Genomic DNA, 17,382 nt, shown 5'->3' with positions numbered 1-17,382 from the left:
GCGCTACCGGAACTGATCGAATTGGTAGTCTACAGTGTTTCTGGATGTTTCAGACCGAAGCTGGGGTTAGCATGAGAGCAGCACCATTTCGTAGCTCCGTTGTGGCCATTCCGCAACCAATCATGGCAGCCGCTCTTTATCGTTATTTTGGGCGGGGTGGGTGGCGGAGCCGAGCTGTTTTGCAGCCATCATTGTGTGGAGTTCAGTTCATCTCACTAGTTTTGTATTTGTCATGAGGGGTTGTTCCTAATGTTTCTATTTTAGCGAGGTCAAAAAGAGATCCCATTAGTGGCCTACTGATTTTGCTCGATTCCTTTTCTTTTTTTTTACACGATTTTTCGTTATCTGCAAAGACTAAACAGAGTATTGCGACTCTGTGTTTGTTTGTAAATAGAGAATGAACCAAAGAGAACTAATTCTAAAACAGTAAATACTTGGATAACAATCAATCAAATGGAGAGAGAAGCAGGCACGACGGATTACAACGGGGGCAAAGGCCTGCGTTAACTACCTTTCACTATCTGCAAAGAGAGAGTACTCTTAATAGAAATGAGGGGGGGGGGGCACCATTCAAAGCAGATCAGTGTGCATAAACACGAAAATGTTTTCACTTACCACGTACTTGACATTCGACAGCTTATGATATTTGCTATTAAAAAACCATTGAAATTCACTGAAAAAACCATAGGTTATAGACCATATATAGTTAGGAATTAGCATTTACAAAACCTTGAAAATTCACTGAAAAAACCATAGGTTATACACCATATATAGTTAGGAATTAGCATTTAAAAAACCTTATTTTACTCACACAAAACCATTGAAATTCCATATATAGTTAGTTGCACTAACTATATATCGCGCACCTGCAATCCACTGCTGATCATGTCACATATTACATCATTCATGACATGGTCAGTGACATCACTGATGACATCACTGATGACATCTCAAATGACATCACTGATGACATCACTGATGACATCTCATTTGACATCATTCTTGTGCTAATACGATAAACCTCTTCAGACTCTAATATAACCTTAGATACACTCAGTGTATACAGACACTCACACACTGCCACTCATCCATGGAGTTACTCACACACCCAGTCAGTCATGCAAAGAAACAATCTCATCTCCATTTCTTCAACTATACAGTTAAACACACCTTACTTATTGAAACATATACTAACACATATTTACTCTCTTATACAATCCCTGATACAAGTTCACAATGATCGATACAACCACTCACTCATTCGGTGGCTCTCATGCACAGTTATTTATATATGCCAACTCTCACATGTACTGTGTTTTACATATGTACTTACTATGACATGTAGCATTGAGATATCCATTCACTCATCAATACACTCATGCACACAGTCAACTGCCCATGTAGCTGTTTCCACATGCACTCTTGAACTCATACACCTAGTGAATAAACTGTTCACACATCTATGCATAGAGTCACACACCTTCCAGCCACCCCCACACAAACTCAATCTCCCATAGAAATACTTGGGCAACCAATTAATAACACATATAGCCTCTCGTATAGCTAATGATCAACACATGCAGCAGTTTACAGAACAACAGACATAATGATGCACAAATTAAGACAGTTTAGTCACTAACCCATGCATTCAGTGAGACACATTTAATCACTCACTCATACAGTCAGTCACGCACCTACTAAATCCTTCATCCAGACACTTATACATCCACTCATTCTTCAATATGTAAGACATATTTTAACTTTACAGAAACATACAGTTACTGGATGTTGTCATCAGTGATGTCATCAGTGATGTCATTTGAGATGTCATCAGTGATGTCATCAGTGATGTCACTGACCATGTCATGAATGATGTAATATGTGACATGATCAGCAGTGGATTGCAGGTGCGCGATATATAGTTAGTGCAACTAACTATATATGGAATTTCAATGGTTTTGTGTGAGTAAAATAAGGTTTTTTAAATGCTAATTCCTAACTATATATGGTGTATAACCTATGGTTTTTTCAGTGAATATATATATATATATATATATATATATATATATATATATATAGATATATTCACTGAAAAAAACATAGGTTTCACACCAGTTATAGTTAGGTATTAGCATTTAAAAAACCTATTAAATTCACTGAAAAAACCATAGGTTTCACACCAGTTTTAGTTAGGTGGAAATTTTACTCGCAAAAAACCATTGAAATTCCCACGTTATAGTTAGTTGGACTCACTATAACTTGCGCGTGCAATGCACTGCTGATGACGTCACATATTACATCACTCATGACATGGTCAGTGACATCACTCATGACATCACTGATGACATCTCAAATGACATCACTGATGACATCATCCAGTGAATGTGTATCTTTCTGAAAAATAAATATTTTTTATATATGTATATCTAAAGGTTGATGGAAGAATAAATGGGTAAATAAATGTCTAAATGGATGTTTTTTTGTGTAAAATTGATTGGTTAACTGACTTATTAAATGTATCTTAGTGAATACATATATTAGCGAGTAATGTTTAAATATTTAAATATCTGTATCTGTGTCTCACTTTGTGTATAAGTGGCTGCATGGGTTGGTGAGTAGCTACATGAGTGTGTATATGGGTTATTAGTTGTTTTTTTGAGTATCAGTATCAGTGTCTGTATGGTTCGGTGGGGGATATTACTTAGAGCACAGATGCATGAACGAGTGACTCACTATTTGTATGTATTTTAAAGACAGCATGTGTGCAAGACTGTATGGGTGGATGATTGTGTGTATGGGTGGGTTAGTGAGTATGTGTTTTTATAATTGATTGTTTAAGAGAGTAAATATGTTTCCGTTTCTGTAGAAGTATGTGTAGTGGTGTGTATATAGCAGTATAATCAAGTAAATGTTTTTTTGATAGTTTATTTGCATGTGTGAATTTGTGTGTGAGTAACTATATGGATGAGTATTAGTGTGTAACAGGATGTATAGGTGTATCAGTACATATGATGAGTAAGTACATGCATGAGTGACTATATAGAACTGTTGGTGAATGAGTGGATGTGTATGTAGATGTTGGAATTACCTAATAAGTTGTTGAAATTGGTATTGGTTTCTCCTTTTTTAAGAAAATGTTAGTTTCTATTTTTGAATGTGTGTGTCAAAGGTTATTTTATGCTGATAGGAGGTCTGCCACTTTGTCACAAGGATGTTGTCATCAGTGATGTCATTTGAGATGTCATCAGTGATGTCATCAGTGATGTCACTGACCATGTCATGAGTGATGTAATATGTGACGTCATCAGCAGTGCATTGCACGCGCAAGTTGTAGTGAATCCAACTAACTATAACGTGGGAATTTCAATGGTTTTATGTCAGTAAAATTTCCAGCTAACTATAACTGGTGTCAAACCTATGTTTTTTTCAGTGAATTTGATAGGTTTTTTAAATGCTAATTCCTAACTATAACTGGTGTGAAACCTATGGTTTTTTCAGTGAATTTCATAGGTTTTTTAAATGCTAATTCCTAACTATATAAGGCCTGAAACCTATGTTTTTTTCAGTGAATTTCAAAGGTTTTTTTAATGCTAATTCCTAACTATATAACACCTGAAAGCCCACCAGGAATCTCCAGTATGCGCCAGGGGACTGCATTGCAGAGAGGTGTGATGAAGCCACGCCCCTTTTTACACCTCTCTGCAACGCAGCCCCTGTGCATGTTTGAAGAGGGGGGAACTAATTCCCCTTGCATACTGGGGGCCCCTGGGGGCCAACTAGCCCACCTGGAACCTCCAGTATGCGCCAGGGGGCTGCATTGCAGAGGTGTAATGAGGCTATGCCCCTTGTTACACCTCTCTGCAACGCAGCCCCCTGCCGCGTTTGCAGAGGGGGAACTAATTCCCCTTGCATACCAGGGGTCCCTGGGGGCCAACTAGCCCACCAGGAGCCTCCAGTATGCGCCAGGGGGCTGCATTGCAGAGAGGTGTAATGAGGCCACACCCTTTTTTACACCTCTCTGCAACGCAGCCCCCGTGCATGTTTGAAGAGGGGGAACTGATTCCCCTTGCATACTAGGGGTCCCTGGGGGCCAACTAGCCCACCTGGAACCTCCAGTATGCGCCAGGGGGCTGCATTGCACAGAGGTGTAATGAGGCTATGCCCCTTTTTACACCTCTCTGCAACGCAGGCCACTGGCGCGTTTGCAGAGGGGGGACTAATTCCCCTTGCATACTGGGGGTCCCTGGGTCATATCTGCCCAAACACCGATATTCCGAACGATTGAAAATGACTTTTATTGAGAAACATTTGGATTTGGATTATCATGTCCTATACTTTGGAATTTTTGAAAGACTGACTTTGAGGATGCTATAAATTACTCAAGTCTGCCCGAATTGTGTGGGTAAAATTGATACCTAGTCACTTTGAATAAGAATGTACTTACGTCTCGTCTAAAATTTGGAAGAAATATCTAGTTATATGACAACAGGATACCGACATAACTTGAAGGAAATAAGAACGCCCTGAAGAAGTTCTGTTGTACAGAACGAAACGTTTCGGCTGGCTGTGGTACATAAACCTAAGGAAAATAAAAGCATTTGAATATACACCAAGATTCAGCGCTTCAATAAGGAATCTAAGTGATATGATTTGATTGGACTTATTGTGCAAGTGGTGCTGTGCCAAACTTTGGAATATTCTCCACTACTCTCTACTACTTACTCTCTCCTACTCCACTACTCTCAAATACTCACTCTCTACTACTCATTCTCTACTACTCTACTACTCTCTACTACTCTCTCTATACTACTCACTCCCTACTACTCACCATCTACTACTCTCTACTACTCACTCTCTACTACTCTCTCTCTACTACTCACTCTTTACTACTCACTCTCTACTAGTCTCTACTACTCACTCTCTACTTCTCACTCTCTACTACTCTCTCTCTACTACTCACTCTCTACTACTCACTCTACTACTCACTCTCTACTACTCTCTACTACTCACTCTCTACTACTCTCTCTCTACTAGTCTCTACTACTCACTCTACTACTCACTCTCTACTACTCTACTATTCTCTCTCTCACTCTCTACTACTCTCTACTATTCACTCTCTACTACTCTCTCCTACTCACTCTTTACTACTCTCTACTGCTCTCTACTACTCACTCTACTACTTACTCTCTACTACTCTCTACTACTCACTCTCTACTACTCCCTCTCTATTACTCTCTACTACTCACTCTACTATTCACTCTACTACTCTCTACTACTCACTCTCTGCTACTCTCTCTACTGCTCTCTACTACTCTCTACTACTCACTCTCTACCTATCTACCTCTTTCTACTTCTCTCTCCACTAGTCTCTATCTCTCTACCGCTACCTCTACCTCTACCTCGCTACCTCTACACCTCTACCTCTCTACCTCTCTCTACACGCACACATATACACATATATATGCATATATATGCATATGTATTTATATATATGTATGTGTATGTATATATATATATACATACATATATAAACATATATAATCTGTATATCTATATAAATACAAATATAAATGCATGCATACATATACATATATGCATACATATGCATGTTATTTACATGAAAGTTTTAAAAACACTAATAAAAGCAAAGCTAAAAAGCCACCTCATTACAAACAGAATGGCTTTAACTTAAACGAGGACGAGATCTATTGCATTTTCAATGCTTGTTTACTTTGGTTCCATCAAGAAGGCATTCAGATGTGTCACACATTTGCCATAAATTCTGAATGTTAGCACTCTAGTTGCTCATTAGATCACTGTAGTAAAGCTACTGCTCACCAGGGAAGTCTGCTGCTGCTATTCAAAGTGCATGTTTCAGTCTGCATGTCAGAATTTCTTTAATGAAATAGAAGAGGATTTGAGAAGTCACTCAAAATTATCCCTAATTTTTCTTTCTGAAGCACTAATCATTCTTTCTATGGCAAAATGAACCCCCTCATTTTGTTCCTTTTTAAATTAAATGTTTTAAGAGTTACCACTTCATTCCAATCAAGATGGCTTCTGGTGTGCCATACTTTTGTCATAAGTAAGACTGTTAGCGCTCTAGTTGTTTTTTTAGAACACTCTGGGACATTCTGTCATTGGGCTATACTTGGGCTACATCTGGGTGATATTTGGGCTACATTTAGGCTCTTTTGTCTCTGGTGGCCATCTTGGGAGACTGTATGTCAGAATTTTTCAATGAAATTGAAGAGGATTTGAGAAGTCACTCCAAATGTGCCCTAATTTTTCTTTCTGCAGCACTAATCATACTTTCTATGGCAAATTATACCCCCTCATTTTGTTCCTTTTTAAATTAAATGTTTTAAGAGTTACCACTTTATTCCAATCAAGATGGCTTCAGGTGTGCCATACCTTTGTAATAAGTAGGACTGTTAGCGCTCTAGTTGTTCTTTAGAACACTCTGGGACATTCTGTCATTGGGCTATACTTGGGCTACATCTGGGTGATATTTGGGCTACATTTGGGCTCTTTTGTCTCTGGTGGCCATCTTGGGAGATTGCATGTCAGAATTTTTTAATGAAATAGAAGAGGATTTGAGAAGTCACTCAAATTGTGCTCTAATTTTTCTTTTTGCAGCACTAATAATACTTTCTATGGCATAATATACCCCCTCATTTTGTTCCTTTTTAAATTAAATGTTTTAAGAGTTACCACTTTATTCCCATCACGATGGCTTCAGGTGTGCTAGACCTTTGTAATAAGTAGGACTGTTAGCGCTCTAGTTGTTCTTTAGAACACTCTAGGAGGCTGCAGTAGAACACATAGGAATCAACTGACAGTCTCTGTCCTTGTTGGATGTACATGTTTTACTGAGAATGTCAGACTTCATTCTCACATGACTGAGAAAGATAATGTGAATTTACAGAAAATATGCTTTCAGTTTAGCTTATAGATCCCCTTCCAAGCCACTGTGGGAAAATCATGAGATATTAGTTTTCTTTCAAACATGATTCATGATATCACAGCAGAAGGCTTTTTCACATGGTAAAATCACCTTAGAACACACCACAATTCCTAAAATGAGTATGGTACCATCAACAAATGATTTATAATGTAACTAAAGTCCTAAAACCCTCTATTAACTACAATGCTTTTTAATGAGGTGCTATCATGTATATTGGTCCCAAGATGGCTGCCAACACTTCTTGGATCAAATGCTGACAGCCAATCAGATCAGATGTGTGGTTAGGCTTCGCCCAGATATATATATATTTTTTTTACCTAAATTACTCAAAATCCACTGGAGCACATATCTTGAGACATAGCAAAGGCACATCGGGCTACCAGTCCCTACAATTTTGCCAAGTTTTGTGGAAATCCATTCAGCCGTTCGGGCTAAAAGTGAGTCCAACCGCCCTATGGAAATTAACATGGGGAAAACACGTTTTGGGACCCCCCTTTTATCTCGGCCCCCGCTTGACGAATCCCCCCCAAACTTTTAGGGAAGGAGCAGAGCGGAGCGGGGGATATATGACGTTACAACGCGGACTTTTACCACGCAGACCATTACCACGCATTTTCTACAACGCAGGACCCTTTACCACGCATACCATTACAACGCTGGTATTTACAACGCAGGTACTATTACAACGCATACCATTACAACGTAAGTATAGGTAAGTAAATAATATGGTAAAATAATTATTAATAATATTTTTTTAATTAATAAATTATTATTTTAATATTTAAATTATTTATGTTAATATTTAATTATTAATTTTTAAATATATGTTAAAAATACCCCTGTACCCCAAAACCCAAACCCAGCCCTAAAACCTAAAAATACCCCTGAACCCCAAAACCCAAACCCAGCCCTGAACCCTAAAAATACCCCTGTACCCCAAAAACTGAAAACTGACCCTGAACCCTAAAAATACCCCTGTACCCCAAAAACTGAAAACTGACCCTGAACCCTAAAAATACCCCTGCACCCCAAAAACTGAAAACTGACCCTGAACCCTAAAAATACCCCTGCACCCCAAAAACTGAAAACTGACCCTGAACCCTAAAAATACCCCTGTACCCCAAAAACTGAAAACTGACCCTGAACCCTAAAAATACCCCTGTACCCAAAAACTGAAAACTGACCCTGAACCCTAAAAATACCCCTGTACCCAAAAACTGAAAACTGACCCTGAACCCTAAAAATACCCCTGTACCCAAAAACTGAAAACTGACCCTGAACCCTAAAAATACCCCTTTACCCAAAAACTGAAAACTGACCCTGAACCCTAAAAATACCCCTTTACCCAAAAACTGAAAACTGACCCTGAACCCTAAAAATACCCATTTACCCAAAACCCAAACCTAAAATATTTTAAATAAAATTATATACTTACCAATACTTACGTTGTAATGGTATGCGTTGTAAAAGTACCTGCGTTGTAAATACCAGCGTTGTAATGGTATGCGTGGTAAAGGGTCCTGCGTTGTAAAAGTTACGTGGTAAAGGTAGGTCGTGGTAAAAGTTGCGTGGTAAAGGTTGTATACCCGGAGCGGGCCATCTTCTTTGAGAAATTTGCGAAGATTAGTCCACCGGCGCCAAAGTTATTCCCAATAGAATGTTGCAGATTTCCTATGGAAATCAATCCTAACTATAACTACCTACTGGCGACCGCCAGTAATATATATATATATATATATATATATATATATATATATATATATATATATATATATATATATATAGTTTTAAATGCTAAACTACTCCAATTCAGTTAACCTTCCATGGGGTGTTTTTTTTCAATTCCCTGCTTCTTCGATTTCTATGGAAGTGTGCTGCACTGTAAGTGATTGGCCAAGTGTGTTGCTTGAGTTATTCAGAAGCTAATCTGAAGTACAGTAACACCTGTTGTGACACCTTTAGAGGGGCAGTAACTTTCGAAGTGTAGTTTGTGAATTGGATTTGTCTTACTCTGTAAGACCATGGAGGGATGTAGGCAAGGTGTGAGCATCCAGGCTCTTATGCCACAAGCACTGTCGCCTGAGAGGGAACATATGGGCATTTATGTACCTGTGTTTCTCTGTCCTCACCAAGGAGACTATGAGCAGGGCATTGGTAACTCAATGAATGGGACACAGCACTATGAGTGTAATGTTCCATTAGTAGATGTAGCTTGTGGGAGAGTTCTAGTAACACCATCATTGGAAATATGTATTGTATTGTAATTGCATTTATATAGTGCTAACTAACCCTGACGAGGCGTCAAAGCACTTTTATGCTAAGTAGCACTCTACTCCAGAACCCATAAAGGATTAGTGGCAAATTAGCATAGCGAAAATGTAAAAGTAATTTGAGTGGTGGATGTATTAGTCAGTTATTTGGATTGAGAAGGATAGTGGAGGGATAGAAGTGGGAAAAAGGTTTGCATTTATATAGCGCTTGCTACCCTTGATGGCTGTTGAAGCGCTTTTTCGGCGAGTAGCACGCTACTTCGGAACCCAAAAAGGACTAGTGGTGAATTAGTATCGTGAAAATATTAAAGTAATTTGAGTGGTAGATATGTTAGTCAGTTATTTGGATTGAGAAGGATAGTGGAGGGATAGAGAAGGGAAAAAGGTTTGCATTTATATAGACCTTGCTACCCCTGATGGGGTGTTGAAGTGCTTTTTCAGTGAGTAGCACGCTACTTCGGAACGCATAAAGGATTAGATTATTGTATCATAGGAATCCATCCCGATATCAGTAAGGGCGAAAAAAGAGTCTTGTTTCCATCAGGTAGAAAATGTTTTACACAGACCTATGTCAACCTCTATATACTGTTATAAATGGTATGGACATAATACCAGTGTGTGCATCCTATTAATCTCAACTTCACAATGCAGAAATAGTGCAACTCAGCTTGAATCATCTCCTTCTTGCTCACATTTTTATGTCCATTTTCATCTGCATGTAGCCACATGCATTTCGCCATCATTGATTGTGCAAAAAGTGTGGTTAGGCGGGATACATTGTCGAACATCTTATATACTTTGTACTTATTTTAACCTGGTTTGGGCTAATGCAAAATGTCTATGTTTTTATTCTGTTTTATCAGTTTCACAATACTGGGAATTGTGCTTCCCAACAGTTACTCGCTAAGTTCAACTTGCAACGTTTGTGCTGCAATCTCCATTGTTAGTGGTCCCTACGGCACCGATTTATAAAGGTTTTACACTTTGTTTCCATCACATTTTTAACCCCTCCCACGCTTATGATGGAACCGCTCTGTCACGCCCCTCGGGTGGGCTGTGCTGGTGACGGAGCGGTTCTGTCACGGCCCACTCGCCGCGCCTGCGCGGCGCGTTCTATTGAACGGGCGTGGCCGTGACGGAACCGCTCCGTCACAAGCACAGCCCACCCGAGGGGCGTGACAGAGCGGTTCCGTCATAAGCGTCGGAGCGCCGCGCGGCCCCCCCCCCCGGCCCTTAGCGCTGCGGCGGAATTGCCGCCGCAGCAAAAGTGTTAAAGCAGACCAAACACAAAATCCTATTTGGTATTTACAAATCAACGAAAATCCTTTGTTAAAATCCTTTTTGGTATTTACAAATCGATCCAAAAGCTTTGTTAAAAAACAGTAATGCATTCTGCTGCCTTGCGTTACTTTGCATTAGGCGTTTTTGGGGTGGTGCACGGACGTGCCCTTGCAGCCACCCATGTATGTTGACTTCTAAAACTTTTAGACATGGGTTTGCGCTAAAATGGTGTGCCTTCCTTAAACTGGCATAACAAGGAGAAATATCTTTATTTCATTCGGCAGCACACATACAAAGCAGAAATAGCCTCAAAGGTAAGTTATTTTCATAAGGAATTATCCTTTGTACACAAAATTAATCCTGACCGTAACACCTTACATCTCTGCCATAGGATTGTGCATTGTGACATCAGTTTGCACTGTCGCAAATGACTTTGTGACTCACGAAAATAGAATCCGCAGGTAATGCAACATCAGTGACCATGTCAACAGGGAACTGAAACTACCCCATTGAGGAACCTGTAATACTTACTAATAAAAAAAAAGCTCTGCAATACCAGTGTTAAGCCAATGGTGATTCAGATGCAAATTGTAGTTTACAATCGAATCAAGATTACAATTTGTGAAAACATCTGTATAACTTGTGTACAATTTTTCTCAAGTTTAAGCTGGATACATTTGGGATAGGAAAACATGAAATAACCCGATTTCACAACTTGAAACAGGAAAAAAAAGGTAATATTACCTGATGTCTCGATATCCCCATTATAAAATGAGGAATTCGGAAAGGGGTGTTAATACCCCACATGATAAATACCACTCCCAGCGGATCTCATATTGCATGTTACCATTTTATCTCACTCAGATGGAAGGCCATGGAGTCCTGTGCACAGCCATTACTATGGAATGCCAACAAATAAGTAATCATTTTTTTCAGTAATTATTTCCGGCTTCTAAACGCATGGACGTTACAAAATATTTTTAGAGGGATATTCAATATAATTAGGAAGGTTTTATGATATTTTTTTTTTTCACATGTTCGTCCGCACTTATTCTTCTTTAAGTTTTGGACACCATATTGGAATTTATACACATTTATTTTGTGTTTTGTGAACAAATTATGTCTGCATTTGTATATTTCTACATTTACTAGTCTGATCAATATGCATTCATACTTTGATTCCTGCTGTGTTTTAACACATTAAATAGCCAGATATAACAAAACAATACGTGGCTTATTTACAATCCCCATGCGCCTCCGGTACGTCACTTTTCCCATGTTAAATGTGACGCACCAGCAGTGCAAGTGTCTTGTAAATAAGACCCTGCATCTTTAAGAGCATATTAGTATTATACAACAACTATATGTTGAGATATGGCATGATTTAAGGAACTCCCAACCATTTCTTTAAACTCTGCATGTTTTCAATCTGCTCAGCAGTTGGCTTGTAAGTTATGAATGACAGCAATGGCAGCTGCTCAAAAGAAGCCCACATTTCCGTATTTTTCGGCTTTTAAAAATAAACACAAAAAGGAAACTCGTTTTTTTCTGTCTATATTTTCTGTACAAATCAGTAACAACAAAAAACTGGTAGCCTTAACTATAAATATTTGCATGCAAAGAAGACATACATCTTCAGGATGAAATCACTGTTTCATGTCACACCACTGGATAACCTTTGCAGTGTATTAAAAATCCCTCTCTGCAGCGATAGGTGAAAACAGAAAAACTTCTACAAGGAGGTTAGAAGATTGACACAAAAAGAGACTGGCTTGACAGGGGTGCAGGTATCAATAGTGCAGCTGGTGCAATGGCACCGGAGTCCAGGAATGTTTAATGGCTGTATGTTACTTCCCCTCTGGTGGCAGGTAGGTCTATAATTCTTGCGTGCATTAGGGCCTGTGACACCCAGGTACACCGAAGTGTCTGGAGCATAAAATAAAGAAGCAAATAAATGCAACTCACTATGTTAAAATGACCCACACAAGCAATCATGTTGGTCAATTAAAATGAGAAAAATAGGTGACGAATTGTCAACATTGTGGACCCAGCATGCTAGATGGATCAACATTAGTGGAACTTGTAGTCTGGTGTGGTAGGTGGGAGTGCAGAATGTATATTTCGCCCGGGTGAAAGACCATTTGCACCTCTTGAGGTAGATGCTCCACCCCCGGTTCATTTTCTGTTACTAGGATATGCACTTAATGAAACTCAGTTTGCCTCAATTTATATGGGGGGAATACCATACCAAACTTTGATGAAGGGGAAAAAGTAGCAGATACCTTAGATGTACAAATTACAATTCCAGCACAATTTATACCAAAACCTTATTGAGGGGAGGGAAGGAAGTATGTTGGGATGGAAAAGTGCTCTTCATGGTAATTTGAGTGAACCCCTCCACTGAGTACCCAAAAGTATTGATATACGGATCTCTAATGCTGATTTCTGTTGTGATAGGCAAACGCTGATCATGCACGTGCACCATGATTTAGACCTATCTCATGGATTGCGGTTTAATTGTACAGGGTGAGGAGCCCAAACGGCTAACCTCATAATGGTGGAGGGCTACCGTCTTCACCAGGAGTTAAGCAGCACAGGCACGGTGGTGGCAGCATATTGTGTAGTGATTAGTAGGAGTGAACAGATCCTCTTTAACCTGTGTCACTGGAGTGAGGCCTACTCACTTTTTTTGGTTTAAATCTGTTTATTAGTTTTAATTCTGGAGAAGAACAATGCAAAAACGTTACACCTACATCCACCGGCCAGTGATGAACAGTAGTTGGTGAGAGATAGGAAATAGAAGAAAAATGGTAGACAGAAAAGGGGGGTACTAGGGATAAGTGTAAGGGTAAAGGTAGACAACCTATCTGATCATGATAATGTCCTACAATGTATGGGCGGATGGTGTCGTCTAGTCCATAGACTGGAAGTGGATCAAAAGCATCTCTGGGGGGAATCAGTCAGTGACCCCATCTGCGAGTATGAGATTAAGTATGGGTAGTAGGTAATGCATGTTAATTCCATGAATTTCTGTGAAAGGAATAGCAGGCAAGGTCCCCATGTCCTGTCGAATTGGGGCTTCTTTTGCTCTACTGAGGCCATCAACTTTTCATGCCAAGGAGATCCGAAATGTTATAAAGCCAGTCTAAGTGAGTGGGCATTTTGGCAGTACCCCAGACATTCCCTAAGGTGTGAGAGTTTCAGCCAGGAGGGATCAAGTGTCTGCCACTCGTTTTAAAAAAATGCTCCTATGAGATCCACTTCAGGGAGAGGGTGCGCCAGTTGTCAAGGTAAGGAGGGGGGATGCTGAGGGCCCGGCCGGCCAGCCTACGGACCAGGGGGGCACTGCACCACTAGGACCCAGCGGGCCAGATGTCCAAAACTGGAGAGGCATGCCCACAATGTGACTGGGCCCAACACCGCCGCAAAGTTGAATGCTGCACCCAATCAGGCCCTAAAGCTCAAAAGCACAATGAAGAGGGTCCTCCGTGTCAGGGAATGTTGCAGAATACGTCAAAGCTGAGAGGACAAAGCTGGTCTGGTGCATAGACAGTGGGTCTGGAGCGGTCACAGAAGGAGAGTATATCTGCCATGCAGCACTGTGTTTCTGAGGGGGGAGAGGAAACTGGGTGTCCCCAGCTCACCTTCATGCCGTGGGTTATGCTGTTTATCTTCCTCCCACCAGGACGCTGGGAGCCAGGTGGGTACACCGCTTCACTGATGTTGAGCAGCCCCAGGCCCTGTACGGATTTAGTGTGCACACATTTGTGCTTGCATATGCTCTAAAGGCCCAGCTCTCCCTGCCCCCACCCAGGGCCAGACTGGCTACCGGGCAGTTGTGTGTGCTGCCGTGCTGGGGGCTAATTTCGTCCCTATCAACGAAATAAGCCCCCACCACAGAGAAATTAGCCCCTAGCTCGGCAGCACACACAACTGCCCGGTAGCCAGTCCGGCCCTGCCCCCACCCATGCCAGGAACCATTCACCAGGTTATGATGAGGCCTCACACTGCGCCACAGGCCCAGGTGCGCCCGCTGGGCCCACCAAACACTGCGCTGCCACTCCTCCAGGCCAGGCGCCCCACCTGCTTACAACCAGCCGGCCGCAGGGACTGTGGGGATTTCAGCCAGACACCCCCAGCGGTACACCTCGGGCGCACTCACCTGCACTACTGTAGCTTGGTTGGGGTAGTCATTCTGCAGTGGGAGGATGCAGAGCACGGCTCGCTGTGGCACGGACCAGTCCCCTCTGTCGATCCCCTCTTGGTGGCTGCCATTCTGAAAGCAGTCAGGCTGAGGTGCAGGCATCAAAGCCACCAAACAGTGCAAGGTTGTTGTGCAGCTGTCAGCAAGGCATCCCCCTGCAATCCTGCGTTTCTCCTGGGGGTTTACAGGGGCTTACTGTTGTTTGGGACACCACACTTATGCTAATAAGAGTGGTGCAAAGCTCAGCAGGTCGGGTGCCATCTTGGACACTCCCCCTCAGTTTCACTCACTTTTTAAAGTTCCGCTGCTTAGTGCTTGCGTCACCCTTTGACCTCCATCGGTTGGATGTGAAGTGCTGTTCAGGGTAGGAGTCGTTACTTAGCTCTTGATGTATGTGTGCTTGGGAAGGTGCAATACAAGTATAGGGCAAAGCTGTGCAGTGCACACGTGGTGAGTGCATGTACTGGGTGTATGTGTACCGGCAAGGAGTGCAGTACACGAAGGAAGTAGTGCTGTGCAGAGCACACATGGACAATATGTGTGCTGGGTGTATGTGTACCTGCGAGGAGTACAATACATGAAGGGTGTCGTGTTGTGCAGTGTGTACATGCAAAATGTCTGTGCTGTGTGTATGTGTGCCTGCAAGTGGCATAATACAGTAAGGCTACAGTGCTGGGCAGTGCATGCAGATTCAAGGTGTTTGTGAGTGCATGTGTTCTGTGGTGTGCCTGTGGTGGTACAATACATGGAGGTAACAGTGCTAGACAGGGTGTGTGCTGTGTATATCCACTAAGTGCAAGTGTGCCCGTAATGATACATTGCATGGAGGTCCCTGAGTTTCATTTTGGGAGACCCAGACCTGCATGTCGAAGACACGAGGAGATAGAGGAATCCTCCCATACAGATTTGCGTATTGCTGCATTCCTGTGAGCTGGGTGAGACACAATGAGAAGGGGCAAGCTAGGCTCCCCCCTTATCCTTGAAAGTGTACTCTTTGATTTAGTGAAAGATCACAAAGGAGGGGCCCGGACACATCTCAGGAAGGAGATGGGGCTGATAATAATTCATAAAGAGTAGAGCTGGGAGCCCTGGATGGACCTTTTGATGCACCTATCACTGTGGCTGACATCCAAGTGTGAACTCTAGTTACTACCATGGCCTGTGTTGTGGGACTATTAGCTGTAGATTCTCTCCTGCTTTGACAGATGGAAAGGGTTGTCATGGAAAAGACTGCTTTGGGCAGAAGGGCCAAAGCCTGCACAACACTGTTGCAGTGCTCCCCATATTCTAGGAGAGGCAGCTGTGGTAAAGACTGCCATGTTGTGTGGGCTGAAGATTTTCACCGCAGCTGGGTGTAAACCCCATATGCTGAAAGGGCTGCCGGGAGCACGTGTGCTATGTGGATCAGGCAGGAGCCCATAAACTATGAGCAGTGGTGACTTGTAGGTCACCCAGAGCAATGAGGAGTGTTACTGACCTGACCGCATAGAAGGGGGGACGCAGAGGAAGCATTGAAAGCAAGAGCACTACAATTTATTGTCCCCTTTTGGGAGCATGGCAACTGACCTTGCAGAAACAGTGCAGGAACACCTACGATTGCTGCCGGAGTGTGACCATAAGGAAGACAGAACTTGTGCATCTGCCAAGTGCAGCCACTGAGTCAGCATGCAGCTGACTGACTTTATCAGGAGCAGAGCTGCTATGAGCTCTCAATGGATGGGGATCACTCCAGACGCTGCACAGGTCACTATTGCCGGAGAGGGTAAGACTTGTTTCGAGCCTATCAAGCCCTGGAGGACGTGCTGCTGACAGCGCTGTGACTGTAAGAGACTTTTGACTTGACTTTAAGAGTCAGAGTGGACTCTTTAGACACAGCCTGCTAGTTAGGCATTCAATGTATGTGGCTACCAGTGAATGGGGAATAACCCCAGAGAGTGGGATAGGGACTTGTCAGTGAATGTCATAATCTTCCTCTGAATGAGTAGGGTTAGAAATAAACTACTTCTCGTTTCTATAAAAGTGAGTATTTGACTGGACCATGATGTATTGCTGCTGCTGCATGCTCTTGGAGTTGTGAGACCATGTTCACTAATCTGTATCCACACCTCCCCCCTGATGGAGCCTTAGGCTGCTCGTTCACACCTGACACTGAGATTCAAATGGAGAATGAGTACTTGACCCAGTGTCTCAGGATGCATAGTAGGTCAGACTTCGTGACAACAAGAGTAAAAGGCCTCAACCCCCATGGTTGGGCCCAGTGGCCCCTGCTTGCCCCATGGTCCTCTGAAACGAGTTCTAACAAAGTACAATATAAAAAAATCTATTGATCCTTTTCCTTTGATCCAAAATTCATTGACTAGCATGTGGAATGCATGAGGTTCCTGAGCCAGTAAGCTTTCAAATCAATCCCAACATAAAATACGGTCGATTTGATTTGATTTTAAAATTGATAAAGCGCAACGAATGCCCGGAGGCTCTTGGCTCTAACACTAGAAGATCGTAGTCAAGAGGAGAGGAAGGTGCATTAAATGTCTGTTTGAAAGAGCCATGCTTTTAAAGATTTCCTGTACATAATGAGGTTCAGACTGTTTTTGATCGTAATGGGTAGGCGGTTCCAAAGTTTGGTCACTTTTACCAGAAAGCACCTGCCACCCCAGCGA

General features: G+C 42.0%; 1 protein-coding gene across 2 annotated transcripts in view; it reads left to right on the top strand.

Moving 5' to 3' along the window:
* The window catches only part of LOC144792820 (ceruloplasmin-like), a 477,616-nt gene that overhangs the window by 221,968 nt on the left and 238,266 nt on the right, over positions 1 to 17,382 (top strand). The gene's annotated exons all lie outside the window — the stretch shown is intronic.

This window comes from Lissotriton helveticus, chromosome 11, assembly GCF_964261635.1.
Source record: "Lissotriton helveticus chromosome 11, aLisHel1.1, whole genome shotgun sequence".
Lineage (NCBI taxonomy): Eukaryota > Metazoa > Chordata > Amphibia > Caudata > Salamandridae > Lissotriton > Lissotriton helveticus.
Note: the sequence above shows the minus strand (reverse complement) of the source record. Positions and strands in the feature narration are given on the sequence as shown.